This window comes from Pleurodeles waltl, chromosome 10 (genome assembly GCF_031143425.1).
Source record: "Pleurodeles waltl isolate 20211129_DDA chromosome 10, aPleWal1.hap1.20221129, whole genome shotgun sequence".
NCBI classification, from domain to species: Eukaryota; Metazoa; Chordata; class Amphibia; order Caudata; family Salamandridae; genus Pleurodeles; species Pleurodeles waltl.
In genome coordinates, this window is record NC_090449.1 from 606647185 (window position 1) to 606665571 (window position 18387).

The 18387-nt window shown below is 41.8% G+C and overlaps 1 long non-coding RNA gene across 1 annotated transcript in view; it reads right to left on the reverse strand.

The window, feature by feature from the left end:
* The window catches only part of LOC138260797 (uncharacterized), a 71243-nt gene that overhangs the window by 39523 nt on the left and 13333 nt on the right, over nucleotides 1–18387 (reverse strand). Inside the window, exon 2 of the long non-coding RNA XR_011198997.1 lies at nucleotides 6207–6270. This is a non-coding gene — a long non-coding RNA (uncharacterized lncRNA). The remainder of the gene's footprint in view (nucleotides 1–6206; nucleotides 6271–18387) is intronic.

An 18387-nucleotide genomic window follows, 5' to 3' on the forward strand; every position in this document is an offset into this window, starting at 1 on the left:
TAATGTTTTGAAGTATTGTTGTGTTAAATCCTGTTCTAATAAATGACCTTTTACACCAACAAGAGTGTCACATATGTATGTCCCGATGAAAATTTAGTATAGCTTCTTTTTTTACCACTCCGGCTGCTGGATAAACAATGCCCGTTTGTTTAACAAAGTCATATAACCTTTGAACCTCATTGGATCCGAGAGGCAAAAATCTAGTTTTCCTTGTGGAGGGCTGACTTTTTAGGGAGTTTTAACTCGGAGGCATGTTTCCCGGGGTGGCCCGAGCAGCAGCATTGCTGTGAATCTTAGTTTTTACATTCCAGCTATTAATGTGTTCAGCATGTCACTGGCACGAGGCGTGCATTCCTTTCAGGTTATTCCATTGCTTGGCTGATCCATTTCACTTGCAGGAGGAATGCACACTGTAGGCTGAAAGGCATGTGGAGACCCGGGGCAAATGCAGCTTTATGGACAGCGCTGCGCATTCGTCTGGAAAAAGGCGCCACAAATAGCGAAGGTTTCTACATGGAACAACTCAACATTCCCACGTTCATGGACGCGCGAGAGTTATAACTGTTTTTTGCATAGCGCTAAGTCCTGTGCTTCCAAATAACAGATGTTACTATCACTAATTTTAACGGTAATTAATTTACCCACCTCTGAAGGTCTTAGCTGCCGAGTATCCCGGGTCCATATGTGATATGCTGCTCCACTCCAGGTTTTTTATTTGAATTCTTGTTTATTCCATTATACAACAGGACTACAACTCCCAGAATTCATATTAAAAAACCTGGACTGGTGCAACACATCACACATGGGCCTTGGCAGCTGCTGCTGCGTCTGCTTTACTAGTATTCACCTCAAGACCTTCACAACAAGAACAATTGCAGCCGAAGGTTCCAGAGAAAAATTAATGTAACCTCCACAATATACTAAAACATCAGTTACTCTTACTAGACGCTGTCTTCGGACCCGAGAATAGGACAGATTGTACATAGTGCATACATCTGAAGGGCGGCAGTGCGATTCGGCACTAATCGGTGAGTGCAAAAAGACGCTGGTACCTGCTGGCCACTGTAAATGTAATTTTTATTTTAACAGTCTGTGGAAGGGTTGTCTTTACACTGGCCTGCTGGGCAAAATTGCATTGTCTTTTGTAATCAGACCTTTCAACGTTCCACTATGGCCTTGATTTCGGGTTTGGCAGACGGGTACGCCTTATTACAAGCCATAGGAAATAAGATATAGGATTAGGATAATGCACGTGCACTAGGGCACATAGGATACCGGTCACATTTGTAGTGGAGTAAACTGTCTGCCAAACACTAATTCAGAACCTAAATCATCAAAATCTCAAAGCACAGCTAACATAACTGCTGAATTTGGTGCACATTTTTAGCCCTGAACTGGTGTCTTGTCACTACTGACAGAGAACAGATGTTTGTTACCCACCAGTACTCATTTTATCGACTTCTGCCCATGACATAAAACATAAATTATTATCATTAGTCCAATAAGCCACCCATCCCAGCTAATAACAGATGGTGGTTTTACTCTGCTGAGAGGTACAAAACATATCCCCTCAGAAGGATGACAGGCTGGTTTATCAACTCAGCAATTTGGACCTCTGTATTACAACTTGTGCTTGGTTCTGTACAGTAGGTGTATTCATTTCTGTGCCACTTTTCAGTCCACACAGAGCAATTAACTGGCCTCCCCTGGCCTAAAACAGATAATTATTTTTTAAGAAGAGGGTCTCTAATCAAAGTTTTAATTAGGCCCCATCTTGTTCACTTTACATTTATGAATCATATTGCTTGGTTGACCTGTGTATCCTGGTGGGGTTGTGTCCTACTCAGCCTAAAACATTGCATGTTTAGTCTATGGAAGTCAAACAAATTGCAGATTTTCCTAGTACATTGGTGAAGGAGAGTCACAATTTTATTAAAGTCAAAGCAGAGTCTCTGGTCTTGTAATAACAGTCACAAGAGGGCGATAAATATTTTTTTTGGATGGGTTTAGGAAGGGCGAGAGGCAGCTAGGTCTTTGTCTATTGTGCATTTATGTAATTCAGTGCATTCAGTGTGGTTGCTATATTACGATTGCATGCATGGAAGCAGCACTTCTGAATTCCAATTTGAATTGTATAAGACAGTGGACACAATACGCAATTGCTGCAACCTGAGAAATAAATAGCTGAAAAGTACACTCAAGGAAGAAGGATATAAATATGTGTCACATGAATGAAGAGATGCACCAATGGTGTCCATAGGTACATGACAGGGTGACATCACAAACATAAGAAACGTTAACGTGATTTGATAAACATCCATTCTGCTGGCCAAATTAATTCTTAGGGCCTCATTACGACCCTGGAGGCCGGCGGTAAATTGGCGGTAACACCGCCAACAGGCTGGCGGTGTACCGCCAGTGTATTATGACCATGGCACATTAGCCACGGCCATACTGCCGGCCCCTCCACTATACTGCCAGGCTTCCGCCAGGCGGCCATAATCCCCAGGGCAGTGGTGCAAGCACCGCTGCCCTGGGGATTATGAGTCCCCAACCGCCAGCCTGTCCATGGCGGTAAACAATGCCATAGAAAGGCTGGCAGTAAGGGGGACTCGGGGTGCCCCTGGGGGCCCCTGCACTGCCCATGCACTTGGCATGGGCAGTGCAGGGGCTCCCAGGTACAGCCCAATCGCGCATTTCACTGCCCGAATTTTGTGCAGTGAAATGAGCAATGGGTGCTGCTGCACCCGCTGCACATCAACATTGCCACTGGCTCTATTATGAGCCAGCTGCAATGTTGATGTGACTTTTCCGCTGGGCCAGTGGACGGAAACGCTGTTTCCGTCCGCTGGGCTAGTGGAAAAGTCATATTAGGGAGCCACAAATACCGCCAGCACTGGCGGTATAGTGTCGCCCGCAGCTTCAGTGTTTTTTAGGAAGACAGCCGAAGTTGTAATGAGGGCCTTAATGTCTTCTCCCTTTCCTTGTATTTATTTCAGCGGACATTTTATTAAAGGAACGTTTCTCCAGCAATGGATGCAACAAAGGAAAGCTGGGACAAAGGGGCGGAGTTATGTAATTTTAGAACAATGCAGCAAAGCAACCAAAGTTACTGCGCTGCTTTTCAGTAGAGGGAGACAGCATTCCAGATCCAGGTCTATTAGTACAAGGCACTGCTGCTCTCTTCCCCAGTTCTGGCACACAAGGCTCCCTAGCGTCATGGAAAAACTATTGCATGATGCATGATGTGCCTGATGTCTAGCATATGTTGTGTTTGGGTTGAGCATCCTTGCAGTGCAAAAAATACTATGGTTAGACTTACGTTTAAACTGCTCACACACTAGATGTGTGTTGTAGAGTGCCGCACACATGCACTGTGTAAAAAATGTTAGGGGAAACAAGTCATTTCTCCTTGTTATTTGAGGCCTCAAGGAGGCTTTATGTTTTCGGTGCAGTGCCCCATCTACACTTTTAGTAGACAGGGCACTGCATCAAAACCATGGGTTTTAAAGAGGGAATTTACAACTCATGAAAAGTCCTTTTGATACAAAATAAAACAAAGCAGCACAAAGTCCTACTGGGTTACTTTTAGGCCAACCGTCCAGTGCAAAAAATGTTTACACTGAAACATAAATACTTTAAGAATCTGTGCCCGTTCGCATCACTTTACTTGACTTTGTGCCAATGCAAAGGCGTTATCAATCTGCCTTATAGTCTTCAAAAATGTTCCTCACTCCTCTACCCCTCTATGTCCCCAGGCAAGCATGCCTCCCTTTCCCATAATCAATCCATTCCTGAGTGTCATTACAATAAAATACTCATCTAGCAAAGAAATCAGTAGACAAATAAAGCTCAAAGAATGATAATTTGGTTGTCTTAACAGTAAACCAGTGCTTAATTTGTGCTTGTTGTTTCCGGTGCTGAGCACCGGCACTTATTGTTGAGGGCCGGTGCTTATTCTTCGCCCCCAAGCATTTGCTGTGGGCAAAAGACATATATGGGAAAGGCGGAAGAAGAGAAAAACGAAAAAGCGTCACAATGGGAGAGAGCAGAAAGCTGCAAAAGTAAGCTGAAGTGGCAGGGAGTGGCTTTAAATGGAATGAAGTGGCCCGAGATGGCTTCAGGATTACGCTGCCTCAGTATTCCGTGTTCCCACATTTAACTGGAGCAGCCGCGTGTTTCAAAGGGGAGCTTTAAGCACCGGCACCTTGTTATTTACAAATTAAGCACTGCAGTAAACACATATCAAAATCTAAATCAGGCCAAGTATCTTTTAAAAATAATGGTCCATTGTTTATATTATACACACACAGGTAAAAGATCTTAGTGACCCAAGTCGTTTTACATCACTCACATAGCACTCAATTAAATTTAAATTTAATTGAAGTCTAGGTACAGTGTTATAGTATGGGTGGGAATACTGAAATTATGCGATTGGGTGGCTGTGGCATTTTTTCTTATAAATATAGATTTGCCACATATTCCATCATATGCTAAATGATCTGTAGATTTTAACCCCCCAAAATTGTTTCTAGCTCAAACTGTGTAAAAGTTACTATAAACGCAGTGACATGTCGCTGCACAGTGGTAGGAAATGCAAAGCTTGACTGGTCACCTTTAAGCCTTTTGCTTATTGCTATATCTGGTTGTCAGACTGGTACTAATGGAGGTGCAACCAATGAACAGACAGTGTTAAGTGTAAAAAATGACACAAGTAATGAAGTAATATTATTACAAAATGTATTGTGTTACGTCGCATAATATGGCTTTTCTGGCTGTATAATTTGCTCAACCTGCTGCATAATTTGTACTTCCACTGCTGCATAATTCTAGTGGCCCCGATTATGCGCCACACAACCACAGCTTCTCAAAAGTCACTGGAAAGATTCGGATCTCAAAGCTTGAGCGTGGTCAGGGTTTCTCAATAAATATATGTCAGACAGCTCTTACAAATGGATCAAGTGTGCTATGATGTTTCTGCTATGTGCCCTAGCTTCTCAGCAGCCTGGGGTGCATGGAAGCAGAGCTTAGTTGTTTTCAGCCTAAACTGACGATGACTAGCCACAAGTAATTTATACCCCCAATCACACAACCCAGAAGTGCACAGGGGTTCAAAAATCACAAATTGTACTGGTTTATGGAAGGCAAAAGTAACTAGAAGATGCAATGTGTCCTTTTAAAGACACCACTAGGAGCAGGGGTCAATCAATGCAGGGCACTATACACCATCCAAGAGGGGCTAGTGACAGCTTCAACTAGTTGGAGGAGTAATGTGTGTTTGGGAGAGCTGGTGATGCTGGAATTGAGGTACCACCTTCAACACATCCCTGAGGAGTAACAAAAGTTAAGGACTTACTTCTAAGTTTCTGGTTGAGAAACCATTTTGGGGCAGTTGGAGCGCTACCTAACTTGTAATTGGGACCCCTGCTATTTAGGGATGGTATGCTACTGCACTTACAAGCTTCCATGTGACTGGAATCATACATCATGCATAGGTTATACATCCTGTTCTGGAATACTAACATCCAAGGCAGTGCTAAGTTTGCACCATAGTTGGGTGAGGGGAGCTGGGGTGACCAGCCCTCAATTTAAGGGGTTGGGATATATTTTCCATTGTCACACTTTGGCTAAGAACAAGGGAGAGAAAAACCGAAAAGGCAGATAGGAGGAAGAGAATTCTGGGAAAACAGTGACAAAGTGAGCACATAGGGATTAAACAAAATTTCAAGAAATACATACAAATGTATGAAGTTTAGGGTGGCGAAAGAAACAGGCATCAGTTGGAATCAAGACTAGGCAGCCTTGCTGTTCTGCAACCTCGGAATTTGGGCTAGCATTGGTGGCAGACTGGGTCCCTGATATAATTTATTTAGTTACTTGCTTATTTATGTATTTATTGTTTACAAATTAGGCAGTTGTCATTGATTTTGATTGCCAAATGGTTTGTTCTTTTGGAGAGCTATAGACTGGCCGCTCGTAAATACAACTCGGTCAGAAGAACAACTGGGCTTTGCAATGGAAAACTATATAAAAGGAGTTAGTCCGCAAAGGCTAACTTTGGTTGCATTACTCATGTGCTTACAGAGCATAACACACACAAAACACATGGACCCCAAGCATGGAACATTGAACAATCAGCCTACACATACCTGGGTAAAGTACACACATCCCCACAATATTAAAAGTGTAGAAATGTGTTTATATACCTCATTTCGGCCTCCTTGACACTCACTGTTAAAGGCCATTCACCACCTTGTCATCAGCCTCTACCTAAAATCATGAAAACAACATCTAACAATGAATCAAAGTAAGGAATCTGAACAACATGCCTATGAATCAAACCAGCAATGACACGTGAATTAAATATATCTACAAGCGTCTGATTTTGAAAATAATGCACAAAAATTAAATGGAAATGACGTACTAGTGACAGATAAGCAAACGAAGTTCTCAGTCAGTAAAATGAGGTAACACTTTATATGAAAAGGCAAAACGTTGAATGGGGTTGCATGAGCTACATATTGCAAAATACTTTTGCCATAAGGAATCACATTACCCGCTCCTTTGTATTTCTCAACTCGAAAAATGTCACACGCTCCATTGTGATATATACCATCATTCGTTGCCCCACACTTTATCCTTCGAGTCATAAAACAATGATTCACAGTTATCACTCGTGTAACCTTTCACCTACAACTGATCCTTTTAAAACACATCACAAACACTGTGATGTATACTGATCATTTCAAAGGTCTGGTTTACAAGAGGAATGTTATCTACATGGAAATATACTGTAATACATTGCTTAAGTTGTGTGTATATATATAGATACATATACATATATATATATATATATATATATAGATATAGATATACATAAATATATATACACATATAACTATCTCTCTCTCTCTCTCTCTCTATATATATATATATATATATATATATATATATATATATATAGGTATATATATGTATATATATATATATATATATAAAACCAATGTTTACTTTTATGGGCCTGCCCCTTGTGTTGGCAAATGCCAGGGGACACTGGACAGCAGCGCTCCCTACTCTTGATTTCACTGTAACAACCAACAGAAAATACCTCAGTAATTAAAAAAACACATTGCAATGGGTAATGTACAATTCTCTCTTATACACGTTTGCAACCTAGCACAATATTCTACCTCGACAACAAAATTAGATATTGCAACACATTACAACAATAAATGACAAGATTTGTGTACAAACAAGACCAGATTGTGTTCAGACGTCTAAGCAGTGCTTCACTCTCCCTCACAAAGAACAATGCTTTTGTGAAACATTAGTAAGCATTGTTAAAAAAGCAGCAGGAAGCAAGGCCTCTCATCACATATATTTTGGGGCCTGTGTTCTGCCTGGTTAAAGAGAAGAGAACCTCGGAATCTGAGCACAGTTAAGGAGGTCACGTCACTTCTGTATAATATTAACCTGGTACTTCTTAAAGTACTTTTCCACTCACGGTGACACATACAAGCATCCTGTTCTGGCCATCCTTATAAAGAACGTCAGCACGTTTTGAATGTTGGGGACTGGATTTTAGGGTCTTAGACAAGACAGGGTCCACTGGAAGGTGTAAACGTATGGAGGGTGGAAGTGGAATTGGATCTCGTGGTCAAGCTAGGTGGAGTGAAGTATGGGAGTTACTAAAGTGAAATTTCCCAGTGTACCTCCAACATCTTAATTGGATACTTTGCTCCAAAAAACGAAAGGAAAAGCCACAAAACATAAGAACTTTACTCAAGGAAGCACTTTTGCTTGGATTGGTATAAACACCTTCAGTTTCCAAGAAATTAGCATAACAAAAGTGTTTCAGGCTGGGCTTGCAAAAGTTCAACTTTAAAGATATCTGGACCATTAATCTGGGAAGGTCCATGAACCAGTGCCAGCCTTAGGATATTTCAGGCCCTGTGCAGAGTATACTGTACAGGACCCCCAAGATACAAATCAATTTCTTTTTCATTGCTAATCATTTTTTAGTTCCACTGAGGAGTCTATAGTACATTGAAGACACATTGGAAAGGTGGCAGGACCTGAAATACGGTGCTCTGCAGCAGACGGTGGGTAGATCCTGCACCACATTCGACGGCTTGAGCTCATAATCTAAGGTGGAAAACAGCTAACCACTCGCTGCCTGTGCTTTAAAATGACCAAATACCCCAGGCTTCAGGTTAACACAAGATCTGCATTATCTCTGACGCACGTTATAACAAATTGCTTGAACTTCTCATGTTGCAGATAATGGGGAAATTAAATGTACTTACTGAAAATGAATGAATTGAGAAATGTGTTCATAATTCGCTCTGCCCTGTGGTAGGGCGTTATACACAATGTACCACGCACACGGCTGCTTTTTTTCTTGCTGTGCGCATTTGAAAACTCACACAGGCCAATACAGAGGAGGCTGCGGCCCTTCCTGCGGTGCAGCAGATTACGACAATGATGTTACATGCAGCGCACGTTCCCACCGTAATCCATGGAGGCACTGTGCCCTTACGTTACCTGCTACTGTTCTGCGATCTTGGAGCTTGCAGTGGCATTGCCAGTGTTTACAGAAACCAGGAAAAACCTCCAGCTTTCTGTGGGTCGTATCAGTTTACAGGGCTTTTGAGGTGCACACATTCCCTTCAGCCTCCTCGCCCCATTGCTTTTTTGTTGCCTCCGTAGCTGACTGTGCTCAGCTCTTCTTCAGCTGGGAGCACTGGCAGATGAGAGCACTGCGCTGAGGGGCAGGCCCTCTGATGTCGATAATAAATGTCTGTAAAGTCTTCTGATGCATTTTTGGGCCCTCCCAAAATTGTGGGCCCTGGGCGACCACAAGGCTTGCACACCCCTAAGGTCGGCACTACATGAGCCTTGGTTTGCATAACCCCACGAGCCCAAAACTAAAAACTTGTTCAATCCTGATTGGACAAGGGAGGTTTTTTCCCAACTTCTATGTCAGTCTGTAAATTCCAAAGCCAGGTTAACAGACCTGAAGTTCTCTGCTTGATAGCTGCACAAATAAAAATCTGTTGCTGCCACTTCTAAGGACTCAGCACTTCAGGCCCTGAGTCCTGGAAAACAGACTGAAAAGAGAGATGAGGTAACAGACACTGACACCATGACACAGATGAGAGGTGCCCAAAACAAGCACTACAAATATTTGTAAGTTATATTTTTCCATAGGGGTTTGCAGATACTGCAGAAAGGATTCACAGACCAGAGAAGCCTCCAAGGTCCACAGAACCTAGCCACATGTCCACAAACCTGTGTCAACAGATCCTGGTCCTTTGTTGGACCTCCCAAAGGCCCTGCGCATCAGTGGTTGGCAAACTGTAGAGAGTTGGGCACAAGGTCTACCATTGGTCTTATCCTGCAACCAACCTCTGCTTCACATGGCTAATGTACCTGGCACAATAGTGACTATAATACATCTAAAGGAAGGTGAAGAGGTGAGATACACCAACTGGATACTTTCCGAAAAAAGAACAAAGACCCTCACTCATCAAAATAATGTGCTTAATCATCAAGCCCCTCCTCACTGTGGAAACTTGTAGCTATACAAGATGGTCTCACACTAGAGCTCTTAATAGAAGTAAATAATATGCCGAACTGCTCTGTAGTGACCCATGGCACCAGGATGTAGAGGTTTAAAAGGGCCATCATCACGATTTGCACAACTAGTCACATGCCATATGAAATCAAATTAAATCAAAGGCATCTATATAGAGCATAACAAGGTGGGGGCTTGACAGATAAATAGACAGACAGAAAAACTGAATATTTTTGCGACACATTGTTTTAGTTCGCATCAATGGGTTTAACTGAAATAACACCTGAAAACAATTATATGCAAATGGCAAGACTAGGCTTGAAGCTTTACATCTTTGGTGCCATGGAGTCATGTGGTCAGTTCTACAAAATAAACAACTAAATCGTGAAACCTCAACAAAAAAAATCCCAACTAAAACTCATTAGTCGTCCCACAGACACATAGATATCACGTGCGAGTATCTCAAAACAGTGAGTTGATTTTACTACTCTGTGGAGTGATGCGTCCAGTTCTACTCATAACATGCAAGCACTTCAGTTCACTGGCATTGCTTGTAAGATGTGCCTTATATTTGTTTGCAGCCGTTACAGCTGAGTTGCTGTAGTGTAAAAGTATGAAAGTAGTTATAACCTCACATGTGGCAAGTCTGCATATTATACCATAGATTAACCAGAAACAAAAGAAACATTTGACTCTGCATGCCAAGATTGAAATCACTGTGAGGTTAGCAAGATTAGCACCACATGTCTGAAGAGCAATGGAGAGCAGCCAACTTTTTCCCATGACTTATCTTTCTCTCCTTCTTCCTGCCTCAGACTAGGATACTTTCCAATCCTCCTATCGGCCTACTAGCCTCTGTTTCTGATGCAATGTCTATACTATCCATTTCCGATTTCACTGCTATCTATGCCACTCAAGCAGACTTCTGAGCTGGTACTGCCTAGGAGGGCTTTTGGCTAGAAGCTGGGTACACCAGGGCTGACTGACCATTAACTCAATCAAAGTTATGCAAGATGAGTCAGGGGATCTTGAAGGCACTTCCATGCTACGTCAGGGTATCTTCCTTGCTGGTTTAATGCTGGTCACTGCAGATGTGCACATATCTTGTTATCAACATCTCTAAAGATACAAGCATTAGCAAAGCCAATAGGTCTTGCCTTGTTTAAATATTGGCTCTGCCAACGTTTTTTTGCTAATGCTGTGAAAATAGAAACATTTTTAAGGTCAATGATGGATGGGTGGGAGCAATGGGAAAATGGGTGAGGTGGGTGAAGGGGAAGCAACCAGGTATGTGTAATTGAGTGGAGAGAAGGAAACGTACAAGAGTGAGCAAGAAAACACATATACTCTCATGGATTGCTTAATGAAAAAGAAGTATAGTTCCCTAAATGTGAGGAGAGGAAGGAGCTGAGTCAATTTAAAGGATGATAGAGACTTTGCTCCATGATGAAGAACAAGCACAGGAAGAGGAAGGGAAGCCATTGAAGAAGGAAGCAAGTGAGTGACATTGAAGGCAACCAATGGTAAGCAACGGAGGGCTCTAAGTCCACTGTAGGTTTTGATATGATGCACAAGAGGCTTTCACCTTCTTTGATCTAAAGATGCGTTTAAATAGCTGTGTTCAGCAGGATACCTTGAATGCTGACGCTCCGCCCTCAACTTGCTGTGGAAACAAATGCTGGCACGTCAGAGGTATCTCTCTACTATTCAAGTTCACAGTGTGTGTGAATATTGTTAAGAAAAACACATTAACGATGCATACCCCAAAGCTTCAAAAGCTTTAAACTGAACATGCTCAATAAAGTTACAGGGGAATATTTTATCATGACTGTTTTTGAAGTGGGAGTATAGAGTCGGGGATAAGGGGGGATTCACCATCTGTTTTTCACTTTTTCATCAGTTTGTTCGAGCTCTAGCCCTGCTGTGATTCTCAGTTGTTTTCGTGCTTCTGATACAATTTCCTCTCCCCAATATCTCTCGGCATTGTTCACCATGTCACTTTTTACAGTTTTTTTCCCCTGGCAAATAATGAAAGATTTTTAAAGTTGCAGATGAAGGAGATTTGTATCCTAATTAATTTGTCTCTCATAATGGAACTCCCCCGATATACTTCTAGGTGCTTTCCTGCCAAGGAACTGCTGTGCAGGTGGAGAAATCAAATACTGATCTTGAAGCAGGACCACAGGATGTCTCAATCACAGCAGCAGCTACCACAGACCACAAGCACATTGGTGACACTGGTGGCAGCAGTCAGCAGCATGGAGTTAAGATCTGAAGACAAATAGACTAATAAGAGTGGGTATGTTCTATAGTGGTGGACGAAGAAAGGTTCACTGACAGAATATCAGAAACAAAAATATCATACGGACAGATTACTGAGTTACAAAAATCAATGACCAAAATATCGAGAAGTTAAGTGCACATGGGTAAGTAAAGATTTACTATTCTTAACTCCATATCTACGTGCCTTGAAGATATATATATATTGTCAATGTGTATATATATATATATATATATATATACACATATATATATATATATATATATCCAAAAGAACAAAATAAATTCATATATAGCAAAACTTTGCTCACCTATAGAAACTTACCTTCATGATATTTTTTCCCTCGATATTCTTGACACTATGTTTTGTTTACACAAAACGTTTTCTCCATGTTTTTTTTTCTACACGCCTGAAGAAGGGGATGCCAAGGACCAGTAACAGGCCATGATTTACCTAAGGGTACTTGGGAGCAATATTGATGTCAAAGGTATCACAACTACAGAGTCTGACGTCTACATAACACAGCTGGATAACTCTGACTATAGGCTATTGAAAAAGCAGGAAGCAAGTAGGCATTCCAATCTGTGATTCATGTTCTCCAACTGAAAGTGCGACCTGATGGAACAGTCCGAGGAGAAACAACTGGAAAGTGAACTGGACTAGGTGTTCACAATGCTCTTCTGCCCATCTTACATGGCATTTAGGAAGGCAAATGACAAACCTGTGTGATCACTCCGGACCACTGGCAGATACCAACAGTGCTGTGAAATTAATATTTCAGCCCTGGCAACTGGCATGGAATCTATGCAGAAGACATACTGACAGGTGGTGGTGTTCTGCACAAGAGGCAGCTTGCTTGTACACCACATCCCCTACACGTGCTGTGCCTGAACCACTCCCAGAGACAACCATTCAATTAGATCTCCTCAAATAAAAATTGGCCCATTGATTGGGCAACTCATGAAGACTGACCAGTGCCATTGTGCTTTGGTGAAAGACAGACTGCAATATGTGTTGGTGGAGGTTTGTAAGGATAGCGTGAGGGTTAGGATGTTGTACTGCGGTTATGAAGTGGGCCTGGGGGAGGATGTGTTAATGTGGAATTAGGGATTAGGGTAGGTGTAGAATGTAATATTGGGGGACTGCTGTATGGGTGTGGTAGAAAGTGGTATTGAGGAGTTGTTGAGGTTAATATAGGTGGCGGATATGTTATTTGGGGCCAACATGGGGTTAGTCTGTGGTATTGGGGGAACTTTACAAAGGGTGTGACATTGCAGGGCTGTAGGTGATAGGGTAGGTGTGGGATGCTGCTGACGGTGTTGTTGGAGTGAGATCAGGAGTAAAATGAAGTGGGAGAAGTAATTGTAACAAGCGTGAAATAGACTGATGTTGGGGTATTGCATTTTCGTCAATAAACCAACTTTTGTGCAACTCTGTGTTGTCACTCTTCTATTTATTTTCCTGATGTGCAGCACAGCGCCTCATCATCATCACTATCCAGGAGCCTACCATCCTCCACAAAAATGGGACACAACTTTTGATGATTAGATTGATATCATGGTAGAACTGTCTGGTTCCACTTACGTAGATTCTGGAGATTCCATTGTCAGGTTGTGTATGTTATTTAGTAGTATGGATGTGCATAACTAGTGGATAGCTAGTACATATTTAATTTGGAAGTGGTTTGCGTTGTTTAATAAGAAAGTTAAATAAATGTGATGTATGTAAAGATCTTTGTAGTGTCTTTGGGTATGAATGGCTACACCAAAGAAATGTTTAATTTTTCTTTTGCATTGGGAGGTTGGGTGGCCACTGACTCACAAGAGCAGATGGATTTATAGATAAGCATTACAATGCAAGTAGCGATGAGGCCATGTGTTTATGATATATTTATCTTAGTTTTAATATGTAAGCTGGGGTGTTGGTGGACAGTGCTAGTAAGTTGGCAACACTTTACAAACAATATGGTTTTGGTGCCATGTTGTGCACATGAGGGTGTAATGGTTCTGTCCAATGTGCACTTTTGACAAAAGGGAATTTGAGGAGTAACAGGAGCAAAGTTGTGTGGTACTGTTGTTGTGTGGAGAATACTGTGGGGTATCTGATAAATACTCATTAGGGTACATCAGGTGTGTGTTGGGTTCATGTGTATTGCTTGGGTGGATGTGTGGTGTGACTTGGTTTGGTGATGTGTGCACCCTAACAAAAGGATGCAGATGTGTCATAGTGGATTGTAGAACATGTTGGACATGCAGCACAAGACCTCCATCTTGCAGACTACGTCAGATTGTGAATCAAGGCTCCTTCATCCCTCCCTCGCTCCTCCTTTTTTATTAGGTCCAGGAGGAATTTATTTTACGCTGGAGTAATTTAGGTTATTCTTTTATGGTGAATTACCAATAATAATGCAATTACTCCTGCTTACATAATTAAGAGTAGCACATTTAGCGAGTGCGATGTCCATTTACCCTCCCAACATACTAGATTCTTCTCATATACTTTATTGGGGGTCTCCGTTCAGCGCAAATTTTTCACCCCCTAAAGTAAGTATTCACTTCCATTGACTTCACTTGGATCGCCGAGCACAAACACTTGACTTCACACTCCTATAAACCTCAATAACATAAGATTTATATACTCAGCGCACAAGCCCTGAAAAAAAGAAGTGGGAGGATTAACGAAGTTAGGCGGCATGCAAGTGACATGATGGTGCATGACATCATGGCGTTCAAGTAGCATCACAACTTATGGCCTCAGGAACTGACATCACAAGTGGTGACATCAGATCTTAAGACCTCACACATATGCTTAGCAGGTTTAACATGAGGATATTTGAGCACATTGCAATATTTAACTAATTAGATTTTGTATCAGGTTGTGCCACAAAAACATGAAGCAACCCCAACGCAAAATCTGGGCCTCAACTTTTACATGCATTTTTTAAATCTCTGCCAAAAAGAAATTGGATACAAGGAGAAAACTTGGCTGTAAATCTGTACTGCTTAATTGGCTGGAAAGTGTGAATTTTAAAATATCTTATGGGGTTGAGGTACCTGCTGATCTACAAATCTTTGTGTGCCAACTAAATGTCAAGGACTAATAATATTGGTAAGATAACTCTGGTGGTTAACGCTTTAGCTAAAGAGAGATATCCTGCTTTGTCTAGTCCCAGTTTTTAATCAAAGTTGCATAGAGAGTTAATATGTCTCATTCAAAGCACATTATGTAATAGCAGATAACAGATTTGTCTTTTATATTATCGGTAACTGCTAACACTGTGTTTTGTTTGTTACTTGAAGTTCATAAATTGTAAGTCACAGTGAGCTATGAAGGACAGGCCACTTCTATACCTTGTATACCTCACTGTCTTATGTAACACATCCTGTATTTTGATTTATACACAATATTTATTGCCAATGCATAATATGTACGTGTGATGTAAAGTGCTCTTATGCCCTGCATTGGGATGAGCAGAGCCAAAGCGCTATAAAAGAAATAAAACAAAACAGTGATATTTAAAACTTTCTTTCTGTAAATACTGGGACAGACAAACACATCTGGCTTTCTTACAGTACATGCTTATGTCTCATATACAGGGGCTGAACAAAGCCAAAATAAATCCCTCTCAAGTACCCGAGAATAGATAAGCAGTGTGCCTTTGTTTCCCCTCCATTGCTTTTAGATGTGAGGCTCCCAGCCAGGATACTTCAACAAAAGGAGGCCTGATGCCTCCTTAACTTTGGCCTTTGTTATGGGCCCAGCTGGAATGTGACAGGCCCCTTCCCCGCCTGCACGATTCTGCTCCGAACGAAAGGAGACAACCTGCAGGCGCTGCTGAATGTGTCCCGGTGTCAAACATGGAGACAAGCTCAGCATCTTTCTGTGGGGTCCACCCTCTGAACAAAAGTGGGTAGAAGCCATCTACTTGTGTCTACCCTCGACTCCAGCCCTGTATAAACATATGTTTCATACGACGTGACATTTATACAAGTCCAGCTACTTTTCTTAACAGGCTACATCATTATCAACCGCCTCTAAATTGTGGCAATTATTGCTATTTTCAGTAGATTTGCCTAAACTAACTGAAAGTGAATCAGTGGGGATTAAAACAGGGGTAAATTGATTAACAAATTGTATTTCTGGTAATCTTAAAACGCTCTACTTGAATGTTGTGTTTTGGACTAACACAGAGTTTGGCATTAGCACTGTTTACTAAATAAATTGACACGATTAGAGTAAATGTTGAGGGTGGTTTCCAAGATCTTGTTCCCATAGTTAACACTCTGCTCCAAGCCATGTTTACTTTTAGATTTGATACTGGTTTGACGGTTTTGATCAACAATGTTGCAGGAATACTCAGAAATAGTGTAACCAGAGTTTTCATATCACCAAGGGCAGCATTTTCCAGTGTTGGGCCTCCATTTGACAACATAACGCAGTTCTTCTGGTGCAGTGGTGATATTGCCTGCCATTCAACCAACTGACCTGGCACATATGAAAACACTGACTTGTTAAAAGGAACAAGGACTGGAGCTCGTAGCACCTGTTGACATGGAACTTCAGGGACAGTGTACTCTGCACAAACAGCAACAACTATATAAAAGACTCATTACTGTTTAATATCAGTGTTGGAATGAAGGGGGGGCAGCTGGACCCCTGATAGGGCAGCTATTATTGAGCCAGCTGGCGCCAGCAAAATATGCTGAATATGCCCTGGTTTAATTTACGGGACAAAATACAGCAATGTCCTCATGTCTGCTTTTTGTTCAGAGGAGCAACATTCAGGTGGGGAGGGGTCTTTTTTAAATTCGAGACGGCCTAAATCAGAGGGTGAAGTTAAAGGGCCATCAGCCCTCCTTTCACTAAAGTATAATTCTAGGTGGGAGCTATCTGAAGCCTAGCACTTAGACGCCAATGCAATGATGGGGAAACAAAGGCACACAGCATAGCACTTCACAAGTACCTAAAAGAAATGAAGACTTGGAAGCTTGCTTTTGACTTTGTTCAATCCTTGTATCTGAGATCAATGAACGCACTGTAAGAATGCCAGAAGCATAGGTCTGTGCAAGTATTTACACAAATATCAATTTAAGTAGTGTATACTATTTTTTAATTTAATTCGTGTATAGTGCTACTCATTCCAGTGTAGTGTCATACTGCTTTTCATCACAAGCACACTTTATATATTGACAATAAACCATTAAATGTACACAAGACAACTGCAGTTTCTCGGTGTAAGAGTCACATCTCATCCTTGCTGGTAGGCATTATATGTTAAGAGGAAATGGCCGGAAGAAAGACAAAGTTAGGATTTAAAAGGTAAAAATGCTTGGAGTTGTCTGTACTAATAAGACAATATTACTATTCAAAAACCCCTTTTAGCAGCCTTATAATAACAGTAGCTTGAGGGAAAAAAGTAAAGTTCCTAAATCTGCCCCTTGCAATTTGTATGTAGTCTTTGAGGCTGAATCATAGCGCACTATGCTACATAATGGAGGACTGCAAATTATGAACTGCAAGTATGAGAAGGTTCTCTATATCAAAAGCAGTACCCACTGCCCTGTCTACATAAAATAAATAGGTCATATGTATGTTGCACGGAGTGCTTTGCAGGAAACACGTTAATCCTGTAGGCTACTTTGAGTAAAAACTGTGACTAGACACGTCTCCAGCAAGTGCATTAACCACTAGAGATATCTTGCCGTGATTATTCCGAGCTATAGGGGGCACACAAAGCACTCTGCGGCAGATGTCTTCGCCCCACAAGACATTTTAAAATGCAGCCCTGGCAAACAATTAAGCTAGATCGGATTATCACGTTTCTCCTTGTTATCTTATCTGTTGAAGAGATTTTGAAAAATCAATGTACATTTTTTTTTGTCGGGAACCTTTTTATGACCCTGTCCTCATGACCCGCAATTATGGGTTCCCGAGTAAAGTTTGTCAAGGTCTAGTAATGTTCAGTATGGTGTTTATGGCACGGATTGAAGGGGGCGGCGGGGAGAGGTTTAAGTAATCATTCGCGAATGTGAAAAGTCCAAGGACCACCTCCTCGTACCGTCAAATGGTATATTTGTCCTAAAGTTTTATAAACTAGAGTTTGGTTTACGTCATCCCGTCAGCATGTTTACGTGTCGCTGGTCCGTTTCATTAAATTAGGAAAGTGATCCATGTTTCATCTCAAATCTGGAGACGTCATAACCCCTGTTCAAGCTTTCACTCCAACAGTCTCTCCTCCTGATCGGTATCATGTTCCGGTCCGTTCGCGTTGGTCTCAGCCGCTAATGTTTGGTTACTCTGTCGTACTTCTTTCCATCTGTCTCGGTTTCTCTTTCCCTCTCTCCCCGCCCTATTCTCTTACATTAACACGCACCTCCCAGCGTGCCGCCTACTCGTGATGCGTCCGCGCCCAGCCCTGCCAGGCTGTTGTGACACGTGTTTCCGAGACGCGCCCATGTTAAGAGAGTGCGCCTTATAAGGCCTGCCGGCTGCGGCTCTCCCCACACAGAGTGCGTAAAGCTGGCTTGCA